Raw genomic sequence first — 12,717 nt, 5'->3', positions numbered from 1 at the left:
CACCACGCCCGGCTAATTTTGTATTTTTAGTAGAGACGGGGTTTCCCCATGTTCGTCAGACTGGTCTCCAACTCCCAACCTCGGGTGATCTGCCCACCTTGGCCTCCCAAAGTGCTGGGATTACAGGTGTGAGCCTATGTGCCCGGCCCATTTATAAGGATCTTTGTGATTACATCACTCTCACCTGAGCAATCTCTCCATCTCCAAATCCTTAATTTAATCAAATCTGCAAAATATCTTTTGCCATATAAAATGACATTCACAGGTTCTGGGGATTAGGACTGAAACATCTTTGGGAAGCCATTATCTAGCCAACCATACAGCATCGCAAGATGTTCTAGTCCTTCTAACAGACCCAGCCCAATTCCCTTTTAACCTTCATTATAAAAGCCCAATATCTGTGGCAAATCTGACTTTACATTTACATTCTTTCATTTACAAACTCCTTTGATTCCAGCGCCTCCCTTGTAATTTGGATAAGGTGAAATTCTGTCTTGTCTGACAGGTTCCAAGAAAGACTTTTCAATTATACAAAATTCCCAAGTGGAAAAACAAGTCACTTCAACCCTATAAGGATGAGGAATGGGCAATGGTTCTAGATAAACATCGCTGCTGGTCAAGAGTGATGTTTTCCTTCAATGAGTCCATCAGTTGCTTTATTAAGCAACTGCTACTTGCCAAGCAAAAGAACACTTGATCTGCTTTCTCCCCTTCAGCAGTTGGTGATCCAAAGGGAGAAAACAGGATGAACACAGAGAAGCCGTGCTGAGCTCCCTCTGCTTCACTGAATGTCACTGTCTACCTACAAAAGGAGCTCTGGGAAGGGAGAGAGTCCACGGAGCTTGAGGTGTTAGGGGATAACGTCATGGCTGGGGTGGAGCCTTGAAAGATGGATTTGGACTTTAGCAGAAGACTGCTGGTGGGGAACAGCATGCAAAAGCACAGCCATGGAAACAATAGTGGAAAGGATGGGGGACAGTAAAGAAGCACCCTTGACTGAAGGGCAGGGTTTCTATCAAGCAGCCATAGGAAATCAGACTGAAAAAGTTGGAAGAAGTCAAAGGAGGGGCATAGAGTTGGGCAGACGGGGATAAAGAATTGCACCATTATTGCATCTCGAGTTGGAGAGTGGAGAGGTGAAGTAGAATCCAGTATAGTTAGGGGGAGGAGTGGGATCCCCAAGGCTGTCCCCTGAAACATTGTGGGCTTAAACCAATCCAAGCTGCCCATGTCCTCAGCAAGAGAGACTCTACAGCCTTTGTCCCACTCCTGACTGTCCTCTGCCTCCCTTGGTTTCTCCATACTCTTTGACTTCTTTCCTCCCCAGGGTGTGGTGTTTGCCCCTAAACTCCCCAGATCTGGCCGGATCAGACTCTTGTGGCAGGTCTTACCCATGGTCCCATGTCGTTCACCTGCATCCTCAGTGACTGCCTTCCTTCAGCCATTCCAGCATCCCTGATCAAACACTGCGGTGCTCAGCACCCCCTCCAGTTCTTCATAAACACTCTGGTTCTATGCAGGTCTCCTTGAAAGGAGGAGGGGGAGTGTGGTGAGAGGAGTAGAGGTTTGGGCAGGCACACTTTGTAAATCAATTCATGTAGTCATTCATAGCCATTTTGGTTGATCTCACAGGACACAGAGAATGCCAAAGCCTGCTGGACGTTCTCTTTGGGGAATTGCCTATGTTTGTTTATCCTGTCATCTGTCATTTAACAAATACCATTGAGCATGTGCTATGTCCCAGCCCTGTGTCTCAGGATATATCATAAAAAGAGCCTCTCACAGAGCTTTTAGTTTCACAGAAGAGACAGACATTAACCAAAGGATTGCACCAACACACGTGAATCAGAATTGTAGTATGTGCTGTGCCAGAGGCCCAGGGTGTCCCCAAAAAGTTGTAACAGAGGAATCTAAGCTAGTCAGGGCAGGGTGGCTTGGGGAGGACATTCTAGATCCCACATGGTTTCATTTATTAGGCTCCAGCACTCAACAGTTGCCTTCTCAGAGAGGCCTCTCCTAACCACTGGATCTCAAGCATCACTGCTTCATCCCCACCATGCTGAAGTTTTCTTTATTGTGTTTACCATGATCTAATGCGCACACACACACACACACACACACATGCATGCACACATGTCTATGTCCCCATTAGACTGTAAGCCCCACGTGGGCAAGGGCTTAGTCTGCTCTGTTCACTCTATCCCTGGGACTTAGAACTACACCAACTGTGTGTTGACTGAATGATTGACAGATTGAGTAAATGAATGAAATGACCATGATCTGAGACCAGCAGGAGACCATGAAGTATCAAAATGTCAAGGGCCGGAGGTCACTTCCAAGATGGCTGAATAGGAATAGCTCTGCTCTACAGCTCCCAGTGAGATCGATGCAGAAAAGGGATGATTTCTGCATTTCCAACTGAGGTACCTGGTTCATCTCATTGAGACTGGTCAAACAGTGGGTGCAGCCCATGGAGGGCGAGCTGAAGCAGGGCAGGGTGTCACCTCACCCTGGAAGCACAAGGGGCTTGGGGATTTCCCTTTCCTAGCCAAGGGAAGCCATGGGTGACTGTACCTGGAGGAACGGTACTCTCCTGCCCAAATACTGTGCTTTTCCCATGGTCTTCACAACCAGCAGACCAGGAGATTCCCTCCCATGCCTGGCTTGGCGGGTCCCACACCCACGGAGCCTTGCTCCTGCTAGCGCAGCAGTCTGAGATCAACCTGGGACACTGGAGCTTGGCAGGGGGAGTGGCATCCCCCATTGCTGAGGCTTGAGAAGGCAGTTCTATGCTCACAGTGTAAACAAAGCAGCAGGGAAGCTTAAACTGAGTGGAGCCCACTGCCGCTCAGCAAGTCCTACCGCCTCTCTAGATTCCACCTCTGGGGGCAGGACATATCTGAACAAAAGGCAGCAGACAGCTTCTGCAGACTTAAACGTCCCTGCTTGACAGCTCTGAAGACAGCAGTGGTTCTCCCACCACGGCGTTTGAGCTCTGATAACGGACAGACTGCCTCCTCAAGTGGGTCCCTGGCCCCCGTGTAGCCTGACTGGGAGACACCTCCCAGTAGGGGCCGACAGACACCTCATACGGGCGGGTGCCCCTCTGGGACGAAGCCTCCAGAGGAAGGATCAGACAGCCATATTTGCTGTTCTGCAGCCTCCGCTGGTGATATCCAGGCAAAAAGGATCTGGAGTGGACCTCCAGCAAACTCCAACAGACCTGCAGCTGAGGGGCCTGTCTGTTAGAAGGAAAACTAACAAACAGAAAGGAATAGCATAAACATCAACAAAAAGGTCATCTACAACAAAACCCCATCTGTAGGTCACCAACATCAAAGACCAAAGGTAGATAAAACCACAAAGATGGGGAGAAACCAGAGCAGAAAGTCTGAAAATTCCAAAAACCAGAATGCCTCTTCTCCTGCAAAGGAACATAACTCTTCACCAGCAAGGGAACAAAACTGGATGGAGAATGAGTTTGACGAGTTGACACAAATAGGCTACAGAAGGTTGGTAATAACAAACTTCTCCGAGCTAAAGGAGCGTGTTCTAACCAATTGTAAAGAAGCTAAAAACCTTGAAAAAGTTAGACTAATGGCTAACTAGAGTAACCAGTGTCGAGAAGAGCTTAACTGACCTGACAGAGCTGAAAACCACAGTACAAGAACTTCATGAAGCATAAACAAGCTTCAATAGTTGATTCGATCAAGTGGAAGAAAGGATATCAGTGACTGAAGATCAAATTAATGAAATAAAGTGAGAAGACAAGATTAGAGAACAAAGAGTGAAAAGAAATGAACAAAGCCTCCAAGACATATGGGACTATGTGAAAAGACCAAATCTACATTTGACTGGTGTACCTGAAAGTGATGGGGAGAATGGAACCAAGTTGGAAAACACTCTTCAGGATATTATCCAGGAGGAATTCCCCAACCTAGCAAGGCAGGCCAACATTCAAATTCAGGAAATACAGAGAACACCACAAAGATACTCCTCGAGAAGAGCAACCCCAAGACACATAATTGTCAGATTCTCCAAGGTTAAAATGAAGGAAAAAATGTTAAGGGCAACCAGAGAGAAAGGTTGGGTTACCCACAAAGGGAAGCCCATCAGACTAACAGCAGATCTCTCGGCAGAAACCCTACAAACCAGAAGAGAGTGGGGGTCAATATTCAAAATTCTTAAAGAAAAGAGTTTTCAACCCAGAATTTCATATACAGCCAAACTAAGCTTCATAAGTGAAGGAGAAATAAAATCCTTTACAGACAAGTAAATGCTAACAGATTTTGTCACCACTAGGCCTGCCTTACAAGAGCTCCTGAAGGAAACATTAAACATGGAAAAGAACAACTGGTACCAGTCACCGCAAAAACATGCGAAATTGTAAAGACCATTGATGATATGAAGAAACCGCATCAATTAACAGGTGAAATAACCAGCTAGCATCATAAAGACAGGATCAAATTCACACATAATAATATTAGCCTTAAATGTAAATGGGCTAAATGCCCCAATTAAAAGACACAGACTGGCAAATTGGATAAAGAGTCAAGACTCATCAGTATGCTGTATTCAGGAGACCCATCTCACATGCAAAGACACACAAACGCTCAAAATAAATGGATGGAGGAAGATCTACCAAGCAAATGAAAAGCAAAAAAAAAAAAAAAAAAAAAAAAAATCAGGGTTGCAATTCTAGTCTCTGATAAAGCAGACTTCAAACCAACAAAGATCAAAAGAAACAAAGAAGGCCATTACATAATGGTAAAGGGATCAATTCAACAAGAAGAGCTAACTATCCTAAATATATATGAACCCAATACAGGAACACCCAGATTCATAAAGCAAGTTCTTAGAGACTTAGACTCTCATAAAATAATAATGGGAGACTTTAACACCACACTGTCAATATTAGACAGATCAACAAGACAGAAAATTAACAAGGATATCTGGGACTTGAACTCAGCTCTGCACCAAGCGGACCTAATAGACATCTACAGAACTCTCCACCCCAAATCAACAGAATAGACATTCTTCTCAGCACCACATCACACTGATTCTAAAATTCACCACATAATTGGAAGTAAAAACTCCTCAGCAAATGTAAAAGAACAGAAATCACAACAAACTGTCTCTCAAACCATAGTGCAATCAAATTAGAACTCAGGATTAAGAAACTCACTCAAAACCGCACAACTACATGGAAACTGAACAACCTGCTCCTGAATGACTACTGGGTAAATAATGAAATGAAGGCAGAAATAAAGATGTTCTTTGAAACCAATGAGAACAAAGACACAACGTACCAGAATATCTGGGACACATTTAAAGCAGTTTGTAGAGGGGAATTTATAGCACTAAATGCCCACAAGAGAAAGCAGGAAAGATCTAAAACTGACACCCTAACATCACAATTAAAAGAACTAGAGAAGCAAGAGCAAACAAATTCAAAAGCTAGCAGAAGAAAATAAATAACTAAGATCAGAGCAGAACTGAAGGAGATAGAGACACAAAAAGCCCTTCAAAAAATCAATGAATCCAGGAGCTGGTTTTTTGAAACGATCAACAAAATAGATAGACTGCTAGCAAGATTAATAAAGAAGAAGAGAGAAGAATCAAATAAATGGCATAAAAACTGATAAAGGGGATATCACCACAGATCCCACAGAAATACAAACTACTATCAGAGAATACTATAAACACCTCTACACAAACAACTAGAAAATTTAGAAGAAATGGATAAATTCCTGGACACATACACCCTCCCAAGCATAAACAAGGAAGAAGTTAAATCTCTGAGTAGACCAATAACAGGTTCTGAAATTGAGGCAATAATTAATAGCCTACCAACCAAAAAAAGTCCAGGACCAGACGGATTCACAGCTGAATTCTACCAGAGGTACAAAGAGGAGCTGGTGCCATTCCCTCTGAAACTATTTCAATCAATAGAAAAAGAGAGAATCCTCCCTAACTCATTTTATGAGGCCAGCATCATCCTGATACCAAAGCCTGGCAAAGACACAGCAACAAAAAAGAGAATTTTAGGTCAATATCCCTGATGAACATCGATGTGAAAATCCTCAATAAAATACTGGCAAACTGAATCCAGCAGCACATCAAAAAGCTTATCCACCACGATCAAGTTGGCTTCATCCCTGGGACGCAAGGCTGGTTCAACATACGCAAATCAATAAACGTAATCCAGCATATAAACAGAACCAACAACAAAAACCACATAATTATCTCAATAGATGCAGAAAAGGCCTTGAACAAAAGTCAACGGCCTTTCATGCTAAAAATTCTCAATGAACTAGGTGTTGATGGAATGTATTTCAAAATAATAAGAGCTATTTATGCCAAACCCACAGCCAATAATATAGTGAACGGGCAAAAACTGGAAGCATTCCCTTTTAAAACTGGCACAAGACAGGGATGCCCTCTCTCACCACTCCTATTCAACATAGTATTGGAAGTTCTGGCCAGGGCAATCAGGCAAGAGAAAGAAATAAAGGGTATTCAGTTCAATTGTCTCTGTCTACATTCAGTCAAATTGTCTCTGTTTACAGATGACATGATTGTATATTTAGAAAACCCCATTGTCTCAGCCCAAAGTCTCCTTAAGTGGATAAGCAACTTCAGCAAAGTCTCTGGATACAAAATCAGTGTGCAAAAATCACAAGCATTCCTATACAACAAGAACAGACAGAGAGCCAAATCATAAGTGAACTCCCATTCACAGTTACTACAAAGAGAATGAAATACCTAGGAATCCAACTTACAAGGGATGTGAAGGGCCTCTTCAAGGAGAACTACAAACCCCTGCTCAACGAAATAAAAGAGGACACAAACAAATGGAAAAAAATTCTATGCTTATGGATAGGAAGATTCAATATCGTGAAAATGGCCATACTGCCCAAGGTAATTTATAGATTCAATGCTATCCCCATCAAGCTACCACTGCCTTTCTTCACATAATTGGAAGAAACTACATTAAATTTCATATGGAACCAAAAAAGAGCCCACATAGCCAAGACAATCCTAAGCAAAAAGAACAAAGCTGGAGGCATCATGCTACCAGACTTCAAACTATACTGCAAGTCTACAGTAACCAAAACAGCATGGTACTGGTACCAAAACAGAGATATAGACCAATGGAACAGAACAGAGGCCTCAGAAATAACACCACACATCTACAACCATCTGATCTTTGACAAGCCTGACAAAAACAAGCAATGGGGAAAGGATTCCCTATTTAATAAACGGTGCTGGGAAAACCAGCTAGCCATATATAGAAAGCTGAAACTGGATCCCTTCCTTACACATAATACAAAATTAACTCAAGTGGATTAAAGACTTAAATGTAAGATCTAAAACCATAAAAACCCTAGAAGAAAACTAGGCAATACCATTCAGGACATAGGCATGGGCAAGGACTTCATGATAAAACACCAAAAACAATGGCAATGAAAGCCAAAATTGACAAATGGGTTCTAATTAAACTAAAGAGCTTCTGCACAGCAAAATAAACTATCATCAGAGTGAACAGGCAACCTACAGATTGGGAGAAGATTTTTGCAATCTATCCATCTGACAACTGGCTAATATCCAGAATCTACAAAGAACTTAAACAAATTTACAAGAAAAAAACAAACAACCCCATTAAAAAGTGGGCAAAGGATATTAACAGATGCTTCTCAAAAGAAGACACTTATGCAGCCAACAGACATACAAAAAAATGCTCATCATCACTGATCATTAGAGAAATGCAAATCAAAACCATAATGAGATACCATCTCACGCCAGTTAGAATGGTGATCATTAAAAAGTTGCAAACAACAGATGCTGGAGAGGATGTGGAGAAATAGGAATGCTCTTACACTGTTGGTGGGAGTGTAAATTAGTTCACCCATTGTGGAAGACAGTGTGGCGATTCCTCAAGGATCTAGAACTAGAAATACCATTAGACCCAGCAATCCCATTACTGGGTATATAGCCAAAGGATTATAAATCATGCTACTATAGAGACACATGCACACGTATGTTTACTGCGGCACTATTCACAATAGCAAAGACTTGTAACCAACCCAAATATCCATCAATAATAGACTGGATAAAGAAAATGTGGCACATATACACCATGGAATACTATGCAGTCATAAAAAATGATGAGTTCATGTCCTTTGCAGGGACATGGATGAAGGTGGAAACCATCATTCTTAGCAAAATATCACAAGGACAGAAAACCAAACACTGCATGTTCTCACTCATAAGTGGGAGTTGAACAATGAGAACACATGGACACAGGGAGGGGCCCGTTGGGCGGGGGGAAGCTTGGGGAGGGATAGTGTTATGAGAAATTCCTAATGTAAATGGCGAGCTGATGGGTGTGGCCAACCACCATGACACATGTATACCTATGTAACAAACTTACACATTGTGCACATGTACCCTAGAACTTAAAGTACAATTAAAAAAAAGTCAAGGGCCATGGGCCATGGAGAGAGACTCAGGCCAAGGGAATTCCATGGCAAGGCATCTGTGCTGGAGGGAGTATTGCTCATGCAAGGTGGCTCCAAGATGTCCCTGATTAATCTGTAGTGCATTACTGAGCACCCGTATTTGCCAAGCACTCTTCTAGGCCCTGAAGGCAGAATAGGACCAGATCCCTTCCTTCAGAGCTTTTAAATTTGGGGGCAGAGGTGTGTAGGCAATAAGTAGTCATCTATGACATGCATATATATTTAGGTAGAATAAAGGGCCGGGGGTGAAATGCTGTGAAGTCTGGTGGAGAAAGGCACAGAGCGTAGAGAGGCGGAAGGTGGGGTGTTCAGTCAGTGGAGGCCTCTCAGAGGTGGTGAGAGAACATTAACGGAATGAAATGGGGGATTAATGGAGACCAGAAGGAGAACTGCCCAGGCAAAGGACCAGGAGGAGACCAGGAGAACTGCCCAGGCAAAGGAAGGCTCCACGTGAAACAGCATCAAGGGATCTTGAGGAGAAGAAAGGAAGGTGCCCAGGAGTGCTCGAGGGTTCTGAGCAAGGGAATAACAAAATCTGATCATGTTTTTAAAAGATGATTCTGGCTGTTGGGTGAGGTTTTGACTGGGGATGGGGGTGGGGTGGGGACAGCTATTGAGCAGCTCTTTGGGGTCCTGAGGGAGTAGCTTGATCAGGGTGGGGATAGGGAAGTAACCAAAGATGATTGGATTTAGGATCAACTCTGAAGGAGAACCTTCCTGTATTTAGGTTTGCTGTGAATTCGATATGGAGACATGGGGTCGTGATAGAGGTTCCCTTTATTGAGTTGAGTGAGGGATGGGCTGATGGGCAGGGGTATTTGGTGGTGAGGGAAATCAAGAGATCTATTTTAGGTATGTTTACTTAGAGCTTTCTATAGACCTCCAAGTAGAGATGTCAAATGGGAAATTAGGTATCTTTGTGTAGAGCTCAGGGGAGTGGCTTGGTTTAGGGTGTAATCCCGGGGCCATCCTCGCAGAGATGGAATTTGAAGCCACAGGGAGGTGAGGTCACCTAGGTGCTGAGTGGAGATGTAAGAGGGAGGAAGCTGACACCTGAGGCCTGGAGTACCCCAGCATGCAGAAGCTAAGCAGAGGAGGAGCAAGCAAGGTTCGAAGAAGAGTGGGCCAACGAGGAGGAAGTGCTCCAAGGGTGCGGACTGAGTCCAGAGGGCGAGAGGAGAAGCAGCATGGGAGACCGGCAGGGTTGGTGGAGCAGGCTTCACAGCCAGGTGAGAAAAGCAGTCTCAATTTTGACTCATAATCGGACTGTCCACAGCCCAGAGAGCTCATGACACCAAGCTCTGCACTCCTTCTGACTGTTTGTAAAACTTAAGCCCTGCTGAGAGACAGTTGCCTGTAGCAGAAGCCCACGGGCAGCTGAAGTGTCATTCATGACTTAGGTGCTCCTTTCACTGAGTGATCTCTGGCCTGCACCGGCTGGGAGTGCGGATGGACTCTGGGTCCCGAGCACCCCCTCATGCAAAGAACAAACTACCCAGCCTCACCCCGTCTCACACAGTCTCATCCAAGCTGCCGGCCTGAGGCCCTGGCTGTGTAAAAGTGGGCAGATGATTTAGGCCCTCTATGCCTTATTTTTCTCAAATGGGAATTGGGCATAATAATAACATTTCTTAACATATAGTGTCATGGTGAAGGTTAAATGAATTTACACCTGTTAAAGTGCTTGGTAGATAGTAACTGTTAACTATTGTCATAATGAAAGAATGTTGATTAGCTATCACTTAGGATATTCAAAAATTGTGCCACACACTGAAAATAGCTGTAGAAGAGAAATTCTCAAAATATTTCAATTGAAGGAAGTATAGTCTCCTGAGAAAGCTGTTTTGAAGAAGACAGCACTGCACCAACTTGTGGTTAAGACTGGGCTCTGTAGGCAGGAGGTCTGGCTTGAATCTTGGTTCCTCCACCCACCGGCTGGATGGCCTCGAATGTGCTACTCACCTGCTCCCAGCCCCAGCTTCCTAACTGTAAAATGAACAAAGCTCAAGTGCCTACTTCATGGGACCCTCATGAGCACCTGATAGCATAATGCACGTAAAGCCCTTGGTCCGGTGGCTGGCAGAGTAAGCACAATAAATATTCAATTCATATTATTATTATTATGATTAGGGCTCTCAAAATACATAAATCTGCAAGTTACATTCAGTTGGTTACAATGTAACAATCCTTTTTTGTCATGCCTCCTTATATATATGGTCCCCAGATCACTTGGTTTATTTGCAACTTTTCCTTTATCAAATGGAAGTATAGATTAGGTTAGATTTGAAGATTGTTGACTTTGGTCTTGAGGAGCCCTTACCTCGAGTGCCAGTGTTGCGAGATCTCACCTCCATTCTTGCCTGGGTTCTGTACATAATGTACAAAGTCAGATGTACATTCACTTTGCAGTTCTGGGACCACTGCACCTGGAGAAGGTTGTAGCCTCATTTTACACTGAGGGGCACTATCACTTGGAGAAGACAGAGGACTTTTTCATGATTACTCCAGACCTCAAGTGCCAGTTCCAGGGTGAAGACTCAGACTTGAGCCCAGTCCTCTGAGCCATGATCCTCCACCTGGTCAGGATTTGTGGGTCTTCAGAGCCACACACCTCCTGCCTCGCTTCCTGCGGGAATGACTTACCCAGCGTCCTGTTGGCATGTGGGACTTTGGCCACACGGTGGCGCTTTACGCTCAGCAATCCCGCTGGTCCTCTTAATGCATCACTGAAGATTTGAAAATCAAACTGAAAAGGAAAGAGCCCTGCCCTCTAGTTCTTAGAATACACAGATATCATTGTCAATGAGTATGGGGCTGTTAGCAATGGAGGAGGTGAACTGGGTTCACTAGCTGGTTACCACCCTGTAGGAAATGCCTCAATTCTTGCTGGTTTCATCCATCCTAAGAGGAAATCAAAGGACCTCTTGTTTGAAATCAAAGGATTCAGAATTCCACATTCAGAGCCATTTTCAGGTGTTTTTCACAACGCTGTACTCAACCACATGTGTGAATCAAATCTCACTTTCCAGTGTGGCAGATGAAATAAAATGGGCCCACATAAGCCAGAGTTTTGACGTTCCTGGAAAAATAGATTTTTTTTCTGAAGATATTGTCTGACTCCAAGACAGGCCTAAACCTCTTCCAGAAAAAAGAGAGGGGTTAACAGCCGCTAGTTTTATTCTTCTCTTGAAGGTGATATAGGACATAGGCCTGGTCGTGAATACCAGCTCTGACACTAACTAGTTTTGGAGCCTCAAGGAAGCTACTTCATGTCTCTTCACCTCAATGCTCCCATCAGTCAAGGCTATTCATGATAATAGGACCTACACTATAGGATTGTGGTAAGGCTGAATTAATATTAAGTAGAACCAAATGCAAGTGGTTCAGTTTGTTCAATTCTAAAGTCTTTGACCTGTAAAAAATGGCAATTTCATGTAGCTCATTCTAAAACATGGAAAGTGCTTTGTGCCAGGCATATTGTGAGGCTTGGTAAAAGTGAGTGATTATTATCACAGCTGGCATGAAAAGAGTACAAGCACTTACTATGAACATTTAGGAAAACAAACCGCCCTGTCTTCTGGATATTTTTTTCTTGAAGATTCTTACTGATAGCTGACTCAGTTGTTTCTGCATACTAAAGTTTCTAATATGCAAATACGCCGAAAGAAATCTGGCTCTTTATCATAGCTCCACCTTTAGCCAGGTTATCCCAACCTCAAGACATCTTTCAATGAGATATTAATCCTACCAAGGGAGAAAACTCAAGGCCATCCCAGTACCACCTGCCACACGAGTAAAGCTGAACTCTTTCGTTCTGTGCCTCTGCGGTCCCTAGGTGACGGAGACCTCCCTCTGCAGAGCCTGCCTCTCAGAGAGCAGTCTATGCCTTGGACTGATGTGGAAATTGATCCTCTCAGTCCCTCTGAAGCACACACATCAAAGTTGACCTGTTCTATGTCCTTTTCCTTCTTAGGTGAATACTAGCTAATCTGTTTAGCCAAAGGAATATATTTTTATTCTGTCAGAAGTTTCCCAAGTTGTAGCTAAAAGGAATGAGAATTTCAGAGACCTGGCAGGCCTAGGGGTTGGGGGGTGGGGGGTGTATTTTTTAACAGACGGGCCTCTGGGAGCCCAGCTTCAGCCACACCCTGTCTTGTGTCCGGGGACACCTTCCTCTGCTAATGTAGGCCCTGGA

Source organism: Pongo pygmaeus, chromosome 14 (genome assembly GCF_028885625.2).
Source record: "Pongo pygmaeus isolate AG05252 chromosome 14, NHGRI_mPonPyg2-v2.0_pri, whole genome shotgun sequence".
In the NCBI taxonomy this organism is placed as follows: domain Eukaryota; kingdom Metazoa; phylum Chordata; class Mammalia; order Primates; family Hominidae; genus Pongo; species Pongo pygmaeus.
This window is presented reverse-complemented; position numbering follows the sequence as displayed.